At 41.4% G+C, this 13,917-nt stretch overlaps 1 protein-coding gene and 1 long non-coding RNA gene across 3 annotated transcripts in view; one reads left to right on the top strand and one right to left on the bottom strand.

The window, feature by feature from the left end:
* ITGB1 (integrin subunit beta 1) overlaps positions 1-835 on the bottom strand; it is a 57,892-nt gene extending 57,057 nt beyond the window's left edge. Inside the window, exon 1 of one of the 2 annotated variants that reach the window (XM_031015488.3) lies at positions 642-835. The gene's annotated coding sequence lies outside the window, so the exon portion shown is untranslated. Of the gene's footprint in view, positions 1-255; positions 479-641 lie in introns of those variants that run through there. The other variant, XM_004049247.4, reaches the window with a different exon arrangement.
* A 92-nt stretch (positions 836-927) lies between these two features.
* The window catches only part of LOC134759219 (uncharacterized), a 121,751-nt gene continuing 108,761 nt past the window's right edge, over positions 928-13,917 (top strand). Inside the window, exons 1-2 of the long non-coding RNA XR_010135237.1 lie at positions 928-1,468; positions 3,469-3,561. This is a non-coding gene — a long non-coding RNA (uncharacterized lncRNA). The remainder of the gene's footprint in view (positions 1,469-3,468; positions 3,562-13,917) is intronic.

Below are 13,917 nucleotides of genomic sequence, written 5' to 3'. Positions count from 1 at the left end.
CCGCACCCCCGGTCCCCAGCGGCTCCGCTAGGCCAACTTCTACCCGGCTCCCGCCACCCCCGCCCGCGGCGCTGGCCCCAGGGCCGCCTCCTGGCAGCCGGAGGAGACCAGTCCCCGCCGCGGGCGCCGACGGCTGGCTCGACGCTGCTCCAAAGACAGCAGCTCGCGAGGGAGCGAGAGACAAAGGCACAGGACCCGTCCAGGGGAGCGCCGAGTCCCAAACGCCGAGCCCTGGGTGGCCTCGCTGGCTCCCACCTGCGCTTGCCCAGCCCGGCGGGAGACCGCAGGTGTCAGGGGCCGTTCGGGCCCGGTCCTCCGCAGCTCCAGCAGCCCCGACGTGACAGCGCCCAGGCCGGCGACCCTCGCGTTCGGAACGCGGCTGGGCTGGCTCTGCGCCCGGGGGCTGCCAGCGCCGGGGACCCGAAGCGGGTGGCGGCGTGCGGACTTCCTCCTGGACTAGCCTGGAATCCCGCCCCAGCCCCCAACCGCTGGCGGCCGCCCCCGCCCCCGCCCCCGCCCCCACCCCCACGCCCGGCACAAAGGTCCCGGCGCGGCCCGGCCGGCGGCTCTAAGTGCGGCCGCGCACGGGAGACCGGAGGCCGCGGCCCGCGCTCCCACACCCGAGGCCCGCCGGCCCCTACCTTTTCCGCGCGGCGTCCGGGCCCCGGCGCGGTGGGCTCGGGCCTGTGTTCCGCGACTCCCGCTGGGCCTCTCCCGCGGGCTGGCGGGGCCTCCCGGGTCTCGGGCGCGGCGGGTGGCGGCGGCTCCTCCTCCTCAGGGGCGGGAGGAGGGGACTCGGCGGCCCAGAGCCGCCCCCCGGCAGGAAACCAACCGCGGCCCCGCCTCCTCTGCGCGTCTGATCCCGCTCCCGAGGCCGCCGCCGCCCTCTCCCTCCGGAAACGCATTCCTGTCCCGCCGCGTCAGCCCGGCCCGGGGCTACGAGGAGGCAGAGGATGGGGCAGGAAGCGCGACCGGGACAAAGGAACCGGCCGCGCGGGAGCGCGCCTGAGGGAGGCCGCGGAGGGCAGGGCCGGGACTGCGTTGAGACAGTCGCCGTGCCTCAGTTTCCTCCTCTGCGAAGGGCGGGAGGAGTCGGACGCGCCCTAGAGCCCCGCGCGTTCCTGGTGTAGCCTGCTGGGCCCGTGTTCTTTAAGTTCCTCTTCCTCGGAGCTGCGCGTTCGACCCTCGCTCCCGTTTGTCCACTGATGTCCCGTTTCGAGCCCGGGAGATCCTGCATCTCGGAAGCCCCCTGAGTCCCGAGGCAAATCGGGACCATGAGCCCCCCCTACCCTGCAGGGCTCCGTGGGGCCAAAAACCACGTGGTCCTTCTGGAAGGGAACTGGCTAAGCCAGGACTGCTTTTCTGGAGTGATAATGTGCTTGCCTGTGTCTAAGAGAAAGGTGAAGACTTGGGAAACCCATGGGTGTCACGAAGGGTGGTGAGACTGGGGAACGTTTTAGAAAACCTGGTGAGTTGGGTCCTGCTTTTGATAGATTTATCTGGAGGTACCTTTATGGGGAACAGGGATGAGAAGTAAAAGTTTCTTCCTAAGGAGTACAGTTTCTGTTTCACCTCTTTAAAAAAAAAAAAAAAAAATTTGGGGATTGGGGCTGGAAACAACGTTTGAAAGAGAAGGAAACATTCATTATGAGAATGGCTGAACGCATGTCGATTCGATGATTGAAGTCTGTACCAGCCAAAATCATACTGAAACCCAGTAATTCAGTATATGCTGCTGGCAAGCTGCTATCCTGGTAGCAGAAAATGCTGTGGGTTCCGCTTGGTGAGCTGCAGCACCCTGTTGGGAAAAGAGCTCAAAAATTACCAGATTTATGAAATAGAAGTGTTTCTCTTGCAGGAAATTAGGGACTGGAATGCCCATTTGGCTGCTGCCAATCAATATAAGAGAAAATGAAGCGATCACATCTAAGAAAATTTGCTCATTACTTACCAGCAAAATCAAAACTATTGGTTAGCCAATCTGAAGACCTCTAGGAAATGAGCACTATTTTTCCCACTTAATGGATGTTCAATCTTAAGTGGCTAAATGATGTTCCTATATTAATATCTCAATGGTCAAACTGTCATTAGAACTCAACATTCTTGAATTTTAAAGGTGTCGGTTTTACCATTGTTCAGAATTCATCAGAATTGGCCCAGTCTCAGCACAGAAAACTGTATAGTTCAAAAGCATAATTGGTCCGTGCCTGATTTGCACTACAATTTCCAGAATTTTTTTCCCTGTACGTGACTGGTGGAGGCACTAGCTAATCTTTGCTACAAGAACATTATGAGATTTACATATGCACAACTCTAAACTAAATTAGTTCCTCCAGGACAATTTACTGAGCTTTTTAACACCACCATCAAGCACTGTTGCGAGGACAGATAATAGGGGCTCGGATAATATCTGATAAATGAATAAATGGGTCCTTTTGCTCTCCCGGGACCGGGCTAGAGCACTTGACTAAACTGATGTGTGAGGTAGCAATTTGTGTACAGAAGTCATGAGTTTTGAGGAAAAAGAAATTAAAGAAACATGTTCTCTAAAAACTGCAGTCATTGGTCAAGAATACGAGTCTACTTGTGATTTCATACAAATAATGGGTGGACAGTGAGCTATGAAATTTATGAATACTCTAAGCAAAGGTTGGTCAGCATACATGCTAAACAGGAAATCCTGATAAGTAGGAATAGTGCAAGCCACATTGCTATCTCTTATCATATTAGGTTGGTGCAAGGTCTACCAGATGTGTCTTGCCTTCCCATGTGTAAGGTCAACCAGATAGCTCTCACCTTTCCATGTCTAAGGTCAACCAGACGGTGCTTGCCTTCCCGTGTCTAAGGTCGACCAGATGGCTGCGTGCACCAACCTAATAGAACATCATAAGTATCTTGAGTTCAAGATAAATCCATACCTTACCTACACTGTCTCCCAATTATTATCAATTGTCTTCTGCCATCTCTTAAGTCATTATGTCAAATAATTAAAGTCGGTGTTTCCTTTAGTTTTGTCACTGGTGATACTACTACTTGCTCTTCAAAATGTATCTTTATTCATCTAACATTTTGCAAAGTAAAGTTTCAAAGTTGTTCAGCAAGAAAGACGTTATTGGATGCCTAGGTTTGTATTAGTTTGACTTATTATTAATTAGCACCCCTTTTAACTCTCAAAAGTATGTCCTAGTATAGATGATAATTTATATGATCACTCTATAAATAAGAGTGTCCAGATAATAAGGAATAAGAAGAATAATTTTAGAAATTCAAAGGGGATTCGTAAGGATATATTGCAAATCAGGTTCCAGGTTTATAGGTGAAGACTAATTTCAACATTGGTGATAATAAGGGGAAAATGAGTTGCAGCGTGGGGGTGAGTATGAAGAATTAGGCAGTTGCTATGTGATGAAAATGCCCTACTAGGAGATTTTATTAAGAAAAAAATCTTATTTTTTTTCTTAATAACAGTACCCTGGATGATCAATGGCACTTGGATTTTAAATAACATTGTATAATAAATGTATGTGATGGCTTTGGAGCAAATTGATTGACAATGGCTAGGTAAGTCTTCAGCCACTTTTCTAAGGACTGTTTCTATAGACTAACCTAGATATATTTTTCTCATCCGTCACTTCCAGTTACTTTGAATGTAACTCCTTCTGTAAACATTAAAAAAGAAAAAGATGAAGGGATAGGGATGGAAGGAATAGAGGTCTCTGATAACATCGTATAATACTAACATAGAAGTGCTTCTGAATCATAAATAACTCCATTCCTTTACCTGAGAAACTAAAATCACTGTTTTAAAATGTGAATCTGCTACTCAGGAGGCTGAGGCGGGAGAATTGCTGGAGACCAGGAGTTCGAGACCAGACTGAACAACGTAGTGAGACCACCCCCGCCCCCGACCCCCAGCCCCAACTAAAAAATAAGGACTAAAATTAGCCAGATGTGGTGGTGCATGTGTAGTCCCAGCTGCTCAGGAGGCTGAGGCAGGAGGATCACTTGAGCCCAGGAGCTATGATCATGCCACCATAGTCCAGCCTGGGCAACACAGTGAGACCCATCTCTAAAAATGTGAATCTGTGTGTATTGGTGTAAAGCAACCCTGGGAATTATTGACATTTTGAAAAACAAGAAGGGGTGAGACAGTCCTGCCAGTTCCTCCTTTTTCAGTCTCCATATGTATAAATAACATGCAAATAGTCATATAACGCAGAGAAACTGGAAGTGTATTGAATTTGCAACTTTTTTTTTTTTTTTTTTTTTTTGCTTGAGGGCTTCCATTTAGTGAGCACTCCTCAGTACTCATAACAGAGTATTGCCAGAGGAACTGTAAAAAATTAAGTTTGCTATCAGGCAACCAGCAATTGACTAGGTATGGCATGTATCAGTGTATCCACCAGGCGGTACTGAGGCTTCATTTCCTTGCTTATTTGAAAATAAGGTGGAAAATGGCACAACAGCCTGACCTGATTTGCAATGTGTCCCTTAGAGCTTAGGCTAGCCATTCAGTCTTTTCCTTTTCTAGGTAACTAACAGTGGCTGGACTATGGCTTTGAATATGGGTCACAGATGAGTAAGCCTTCCTCAACTGGTTCTGCTTCCTGTTTTCCATATATAGGGGCCCCATTTTTTCCTTTTCAAGTCCACACAGCATTGCCTCCAATGGGTGTGAGCATTCCTTACCAGCATTCAGATGCTGAACATTTTTAACAGCCTACGGGGAACAGGGTTTTAGGCAGCTCTTTTCAAACACTGAGTTTCTTCAGCTGTGGAAGAGAATGTCCTTCCCAAATAAGAATTAAAAAAAATGCCCAATATAAGCAATTGAATAGCACTGGAGTTATTTTTAGGAACCAGGGTCACTCACTACAGGAAATGATCGTGTTGCCAATGCGTTACAGCTAGTGACTATAAAAAATATTATTTATTTTCTCATTTAACTGCATCTTGAGGAAAGTTAGCAGTTGCAATTTTAAGTTAGGAACTTCTCAATTTCAGGCCAGATTCATTAGGGAGTAGGAAGGATACCTTTCACTTAAAAAAAGGCATTTGGGCTAAGTAAGAACACCTCCCCTGCACCTCCCTCCCGCCCTCCCACACAACACTCAAATTAATCCCCACAACATATTATCTTAGGCAGAGTTGTTGCCTCATGCCTATGAATGGGATATCATGAAACCCCTAAAATTCTAGACAGAATTTTACTTACACATACATATCTGCATTGTTGTGGTTTGAATGAGATCTTACCCACAAAACATTAAGAATAACTATTTTAAGCACTTACACGATTAGTTCTTTTATAGACTACATGCCTAAACAAATGTCATTGTGGTTGCCTTGGAACTGTGAGTTGTATATTGATTAGTTTTATCTAAAACAATATTTAAAACATCAGATAGTGCTTCCAAATATTTTCTTATGACATGATTTTCACTGCATGTTATTTAACCTGCAAGAGGTAGAACAGAAAAAGCAGAATCTTTCGTGATCAAACTGCACAACTAAAGAGTGTGCTGTTTATGTCTACTTTTCAAGGTAGGATAAACTTCAAAGAGAAATGAACTTTTAGTTTCAAATTCCAATTTACGTATTAGGACTTAAATGACTTCAAATCATATCTAAAAATCACCATAACCAAACCACCGTAAATTTTTACTTACATTGAGAATAAAAACAAATAAATGTTAAGTATATTTCCTAATAATATTTGCCATGAAGCATTTGGAAGAACAAGTCCTGTGACGCTTCTACTTTAAGATTTCTGCATTGTTGTTGGCTGATGTCATAGACTGTTCCTCTATGATCACAAGAATTCCCTATTTAGAACTGCATATGGGTGCCCGTTGGGTAACGTTTCAAGTTGAAAGAATTTTGCATTTTGTGTTATTGTACTAGAATGAAATAATCTTAATCTGAAAAGTTTTGATGGTTAAACTCTTTAATATTTTTGTATTCCTGACTATTTTCTTCATTTAGCTAAGTTTACACTGAAGTCCTTAATTACCCTTCTCCTTTTATGATAAAAATAACATCCTTCATTATCTATAATTTTCCAGTGGCTTCCACATGCCAAAAACGTCAACTATACAATTTTTCTCTTATAGTCAGAACACTGGCTTGTGGAAATGAAGCACTTCATTCGAAATTTCACCAGTAAATGTTGTTGATGTGTGATCTCTAGCTTACAGAATAGATGGAACTGCATTCTTACATTTAAACAATTATCCTCTGATTAAATAAATTCAAGTATATCTAAGGAATAGAATAATTATCAGTTTTAAATAAAAATTAGTTAGACAAGTTTAACAAGATGCCCAATGCGTTGCAGTACATAATCCTTTTTGTGAAGTTTTTTTTTTTTTTTTTTTTTTTTTTTGAGACGGAGTCTTGCTCTGTCGCCCAGGCTGGAGTGTAATGGCGCGATCTTGGCTCACTCTGCCTCCCAGATTCAAACGATTCTCCTGCCTCGGCCTCCCAAACAGCTGGGATTACAGGTGCCCACCACCATGCCTGGCTTTTTTTCATATTTTTAGTAGAGATGGGTTTTCGCCATGTTGGCCAGGCTGGTCAACAAAGTAATTTTGATAGTATCCACATTTGACCGGGCGCAGTGGCTCACGCCTGTAATTCCAGCACTTTGGGAGGCTGAGGCGGACGGATCACCTGAGGTCAGGAGTTTGAGACCAGCCTGGTCAACATGGTGAAACCCTGTCTCTACTAAAAATACAAAAAATTGTTGGCCGTGGTGGCTCGTGCCAGTAGTCCCAGCTACTTAGGAGGGTGAGACACAAGAATAGCTTGAACCTGGGAGGCGGAGGTTGCAGTGAGACGACATTGTGCCACTGCACTCCAGCCTGAGTGACACAGTGAGACTCCATCTCAAAAAAAAAAAAAAAAAAGTTACCCACATTTTATAAGCAAGGCAACTGAGACAACAGATGTTAAATTGCATAACTGTTAAGTTACAGAACGAAGATTGGAACCCTGTCAGTCTGGCTCCAGAGTCTGGAATTTATTCTCTCCACTTTACTGTCTCTGATCTCTGTATAATTTTGCAGAGACAGTGTCTGCCCTGTTCTAGCTCCATTGTGACTAGGCAAGCAAGTCTGTAATTCTGGTGTTTCAAGAATAAGAAGTCAAACCAGGCACAGTGGCTTGTGCCTGTAATCCCAGCTACTAGGGAGGCCGAGATGGGGGGATCACTTTAGCCCAGGAGTTCAAGGCTGTGATGCATCCCTGCACTTCAGTCTGGGTGACAGAATAAGATCCTATCTCTAAAGAGAAAGATTGTTTTTATTATTTTTTATTTTTTTGAGATAGAGTCTTGCTCTGTCACCCAGGCTGGAGTGCAGTGGCATGATCTCAGCTCACTGCAACCTCCACCTCCCGGGTTCAAGCGATTCTCTCGCCTCAGCCTCCCGAGTAGCTGGGACTACAAGCGCCCACCACCATGCCCAGCTAATTTTTGTATTTTTAGTAGAAATGAGGTTTCATCATGTTGGCCAGGCTGGTCTCGAACTCCTGACCTCAAGTGATCTGCCCGCCTTGGCCTCCGAAAGTGCTGGGATTACGGGAATAAGCCACCGCGCCTGGCCAAAAAGTTGTTTTTAAAGAATGAGAAGTCAATCTGTCTGCATATGTGAGCCATGATCTCCAATAGCGATATTTTCAATAGTAATAAAGTGTTTTCATCTCTGTGTTACTCCTTGTCTGTCTCTTAATTGACACAGAACTGGGTGGTGTGGGAGTGCTATTAGGCCCCCTTGATCGCTCAACAACTATATGTACATACGTGGAAAGGATGATATGACATTTTCAGAGTTATATGTCATTACAAACAGGCATGGCTAAGATTTTTCAATTGCCATTCCAAAATTTGTCAACTACCTATTTTTTGTCAGAGACCTTAAAAATTCTATCTTTCCTAAGGGCAATGGCCATATCTTATGTGTTTGTATGCCTAACACAGTGCTTTGTGTATACAATTATGTTGTTCTTCTTTGCATTTAAAATAAAATCACCACCCCTCTTCTTCTTTGACCTCATCTAAAAACATCTCCTCCTTGCCTACTATATTTTAATCACACTGACCTTCTTTCTATTCCATAACCTCATTAAATTTATTCCTATGTTGGAGTTCTGTCCTTGCCATTTCCCCTGTCTTAAATGCACATTACATGACTACTTCTTGTCAGTCAGATCTCAACTTGACTATTAGCTCTGTAGAACTCCTGTTACTTAATCCATGTATGAAAAACCCACAGTTAACCTCATACTCAATGGTAAAAGACTAAAAGCTTTTTTTCTAAGATCAAGAACAAGACAAGGATGCCCACTCTCACCAATTTTATTCAACATAGTACTAGAATTCCTAAGCAAAGCAATTAGTCAAGAAGAAATAAAAGGTATGTAAACTGGAAAGGAAAAAGTAAAATTATGTCTGCTGGAAGACAACATGACTTACGCGTAGGACACCCTAAACATTACACATATACACATGTACAAGCTGTCAGAACTAACAAATCAGTTCAGCAAAGTTGCAAGATACAAAATCAACACACACACACAAATCAGTTGTGTTTTTATACACTAATAATAAACAATCCCAAAAGGAAATTCAGAAATCAATTCCATTTGCAATAGCATCAAAAAGAATAAAATATTTAGGCCAAAGAGGTGAAAAACTTGCACAGGGAAAACTATAAAACATCACTGAAAGAAACTAAAGAAGACAGGTAAGGAAAAGATATCCTGACGGATGGAAAGACTTAAGATGTCAGTATATCTGACACTAATCTACAGATTCAATGCAATCCTTACCAAAATTCCAGTGGCATTTTTGCAGAAATATAAAAATTTATTCTACAATTCATATTGAATCTCAAGGGACCCTGAATAGCCAAAACAATCTTGAAAAAGAAGAAACACTTCCTGATTGCAAAACTTGTTACAAAGCTATAGTAATCAAAACAGTGTGATAGTGGAATAGAGATAGATATATAGACCAATAGAACAAAATAGCAAACCAAAAAATAAACCCTCATATATATGGTGTGGTCAAATGGTTTTCAACAAGGGTGCCAAGACATTTTAGTCCCCTCAACAAATGGTGCTGGGAACATTGGATATTCACATGCAAAAGAATGATATCGAATCCTTGCCTTACATCATGTATAAACATCAACTCAAAACAGATCAAAGACCTAAACTTAAAAAACTATGAAACTCTTAGAAAACAACATAGGGAGAAAGCTTCATGGCATTGGATTTGGCAAGGATTTCCTAGATATGACACCAAAAACAAAAACAAAAACCAGGCACCAAAAGAAAAATACACAAATTAGACTTTATACTTTTTTTTTTTTTGCAATGGAGTCTCGCTTTTGTCACCCAGGCTGGAGTGAAATGGCACAATCTCGGATCACTGCAATCTCCACCTCCTGGGTTTAAGTGATTCTCCTGCCTCAGCCTCCCAAGTAGCTGGGATTACAGGTGCCTGCCACCAGGCCTGGCTAATTTTTGTATTTTTAGTAGAGATGGGTTTTTACCATGTTGGCCAGGCTAGTCTTGAACTCCTGACCTCAGGAGATCCTCCTGCCTCGGCCTCCCAAAGTGCTGGGATTACAGGCGTGAGCCACCACACCTGGCCTAGACTTCATAAAAATTTAAAAATTCTGTACATTGAAAAGACAATCATCAGAGTGAAAGTGCAACACGCAGAATAGGAGAAAATACTTGCAAATCATATAATTGATAAGGGTATGATGTTCAACATATACAAAGATATAGAACTCAATAACAAAAAAATTAACAACTCAATTTAAAAATGGGCAAAGGACTTGAATAAACATTTCTCCAAAGAAGATAAACAAATGGCCAAGAAACACATGAAAAATGCTCAACATCACTAATCATCAGAGAAATGCAAATTGAAACCACAGTGAGATACCATCTCACACCCATAAAGATGGCTGTTATTAAAATAAAATAAAACAAAACAAAAACCCAGAAAATAACCAGCACTGGGGAGGATGTGGAGAAATTGGAACCCTTGTGCTCTGTTGGTGGGAGTGTAAAGTGGCTCAGCTGCTATGGAAAACAGTATGGTGGTCCCTCGAATAATTGAAACTAGAATTACCATATGATCCAGCAATTCCACTTCTCATATATACATAAATAAATTGAAAGCTGGATCTCTAAGAGGTATTTGTTCACCCATGTTCATAGCAGCATTATACACAACAGCCAAAGGCTGGAAGCAACCCAAGTGTCCATTTTGTTTGTCCGTAAACAAAATGCGGCACACACATTCAATGGAATATCATTCAGTCTTAAAAAGGAATGGAATTCTGATGCATGCTACAACATAGATGAACCTGAGGACATTATGCTAAGTGAAATAAGCCAGTCACAAAAAAAGACAAATACTTTATGATTCCACTCATATAAGGTACCTAGAGTAGAGTATTCATAGAGGCAGAAAATGGAAGTGTGAGGGACTTCCTCACACTTGGAAGTGCCATGGACTGAGGGACTGGGAGAATGTTATTTGATGGGTACAGAGCTTTGAAATATGCAAAGCATCCTGGAGATTGGTTGTACAACATGACTGTACTTAACACTACTGAATTGTATACTTAAAACTGGTTAAGTTGATAAATTTGTTATGTGTATTTTGCCACAATTTTAAAAAATACCTATTTCCTACTTTGGTACACTGAGAAGACTTAAAAACATTAATAACTCAGAAGCAATGAGCACATCTAGTATCCAAATTGTGGTCCATTGGAAATACCAACGAGGTGCTTGGAAAATCATGGATTTGAAACTTGAAATAGGAAATGAATAAGATGGATTGTGTGTGTGTGTGTGTGTGCACGCACGCACACCAGAAAACAAGGAGACTCTTTAAGATTAGTTTGGTTATATTAGAAGAACATGGGGCCAGCTTGAAAAGACTCTTCCACTGTCCAAGATGAGAAATGGAACATCTAAGAGGAAAAATGACTGCAATTTATTCAAACACATTAAATTTATAAAAACTCATGAGTTCATTATTTTTAAAAAGTAAAAACACATAGAAAAGGTTTTTTAAATTAAACCAGTGAGCAGGCCAGGTGTGGTGGCTCATACCTGTAATCCCAACAGTTCGAGAGTCTGAGGTAGGCGGATCACTTGAGGCCAGGAATTCAAGACCAGCCTGGCCAACATGGTAAAACCCCATCTCTAGAAAAAATACAAAAATTATCTGGGCATGGTGGCACATGTCTGTAATCCCAGCTACTTGGGAGGCTGAGGCAGGAGAATCACTTGACCCCAGGAGGTGGAGGTTGTAGTGAGCTGAGATCACGCCACTGCACTCCAACCTGGGCAACAAAGCAAGACTCTGTCTCAAAAAAAAAAAAAAAAAAAAATGAATAAATGAAAATATGAAGAGCAAAAAGGATTTAAGAGACATAACTATTAAATGCAATAAGTGGAACTTATTTAGATCCTGATTTGAACAAACCAAGTATAAAAAGACATTTATGAGATAATTGGGGGAATTTTGAATATGGACTGGGTTTTACATTATATTAAGAAATCATTACTTTTTTGCTGGTATTATGAGTATGTAAGAAAATGTCACAGTTTTTTAGAGAAATAAGGATAAAATGACATGAAAAATGATAAAATAACCAGAAATCTCAGAGAGATAAGAAGAAAAAGTTGAATGAAGTAACCATGATAAAACATTAATAATTGCTGATCTCGGGTGATAGACATATCATGGTTCATTACATGTGACTCTACTTGTGTGTGTATTTATACATTTTCATAATATGGAGTTAAAATTATATATTACAAATGCTGCATTTTAAATGAACAGAAATTAGGCTGGGCGCAGTGGCTCACACCTGTAATCCCAGCACTTTGGGAGGCCAAGGCGAGCGGATCACCTTAGGTCGGTAGTTTGAGACTAGCCTGGCCAACACAGCAAAACCCCATCTCTACTAAAAATACAAAAATTAGTCGGGTGTGGTGGTGGGTGCCTGTAGTCCCAGCTACTCAGGAGGCTGAGTCAGGAGAATTGCTTGAACCTGGGAGATGGAGGTTGCAATGAGCCGAGATTGAGTCACACTGCACTCCAGCCTGGGTGACAGAGCCAGACCCCGTCTCAAAAAGAAATAAAAATAAATGTACAGAAATTAACACATACTACCTAATGTCAACATTTCAACAAATAAAATTCCCTTCATATTCCTGAATTTCCTTCTAATCTTACTCTAGCTTTATGCTTTGAATAAATTTGCCCACTCCACTTAATCTTTTCTGTTGTTTTTCTTTAAATTGATGGAAACACTGCATAGTTTAATTATAATTGAACAATTATTGGAGTATACAAACATTAATAAAAATAATATGAAGGGCAATTTACATGCTCTCACTTTAGTTGTCAAAATTACACATTAAAGAAAATAAAAATTCATCACTTCATCTCTCCACCTGCCAAACATAAACTTCTAGTAGCAGAAAGTGAATTAGGGACTATATTTGAAAAATGTACCTACCTCAAAATAACTCCCCTTTTTGAGGAGGCAAATTCTCATGCTTATCATTAGAAGTTTATATGCAATGTATTATTATCCTATATGGCAATTTCTGAGTTTCAGAGGAAAAGATTTATTTTACAAAGAACTCTGACTTTTAGTATGAAACAAATATAGCACAGTATCAATAGTACTTTTATGGACATTAAATAATACTTGGTGATTATAATTATATCTTTATAAAATCTACTTTTTTGAAAAAAGAAATGATACGGTATGTGGCATAGACTATGAGGTGTGTTCACACTAGAAAATTGTCCTCTATAAACGTTGAATTTTCCTCTTGAATGAGTGGCTCTGAGTCAACCAGAGAGGTGTAAGTGTTTTACAAGAATGAGTCCTAGGTGGTACTGAGAGACGTACTCATTTACAGATAATCTGCATGGATAGTTAATTGTGGAAAACAGAATTAGTATCAAAATCATTTTGGTATGTTGGAAAGGGGATCGGGGGAGAAAAGGCAGAATGGAAAACCCAGAAATGATAAACTATAACATTAATCTAAAATAATTTACATAAACTCAAAATAGGGACCATCTGTCCACAGATTTTATAGAGACAGGTGAATGCTGACAGTATGGAGCCATTGACAAATGTTAGTCTGAAAATGGCATGCTTGTAGACCCCATTAATATAGAAATTGCAGCCAAAGCTTCCTATAGTAATCAAGAATATTCCCGGACCCAAAAACTGCATGGACAACTTACCACTAACTTGGATCTAGCCTCCTAGAAATCCTGTTTGTGCATCCAAAAGTCTATTTTAGAAAAATATTTCTATGTTATATCTTTGGTACCATATCAATTTCCTCTCTATTTTTTCTTATATTCCTAGTCACCTTTTCCCACCCTTCCAAGCAGTATTAAACTGGGGTAAGGAAAGTGAAATAGAAGCTGCTGGTTTCTGCAAAGTTATGAGGCCTTATATGCCATTGTAAAACATTTACATCTCTCTGGTTGACTCAGAACCACTCATTGAAGAAGAAAATTCAATGTTTATAGAGGACAATTTTCTAGTAAGTGTGAACACACCTCATAGTCTGTGTCACAAGCTATATACCATTTCTTTTTTTCATTTACCATTTTGACTATTTGAATAGAACCCCAAAGCACCCTGGTGGGCTGAGAACCCTTTCCTAGCCCACCGTATTTTGCAGAACAGCATGATTTGGTGTAAAAGCTTGCACTCTGAAGTCAGACAAGCCTGGAATCTCTTTCTGATTTTTAACACCTCCTCTCGGGGCCTTAGCTTTTTCGTCTGTTAAATGGAGATAGTGAGAACCTCTTTCTCAGGGTTCTTATGGATAGTAAATTAAATG

The sequence above is a fragment of the Gorilla gorilla genome, chromosome 8 (assembly GCF_029281585.2).
Source record: "Gorilla gorilla gorilla isolate KB3781 chromosome 8, NHGRI_mGorGor1-v2.1_pri, whole genome shotgun sequence".
NCBI lineage: Eukaryota > Metazoa > Chordata > Mammalia > Primates > Hominidae > Gorilla > Gorilla gorilla.
This window is presented reverse-complemented; position numbering and strand designations above follow the sequence as displayed.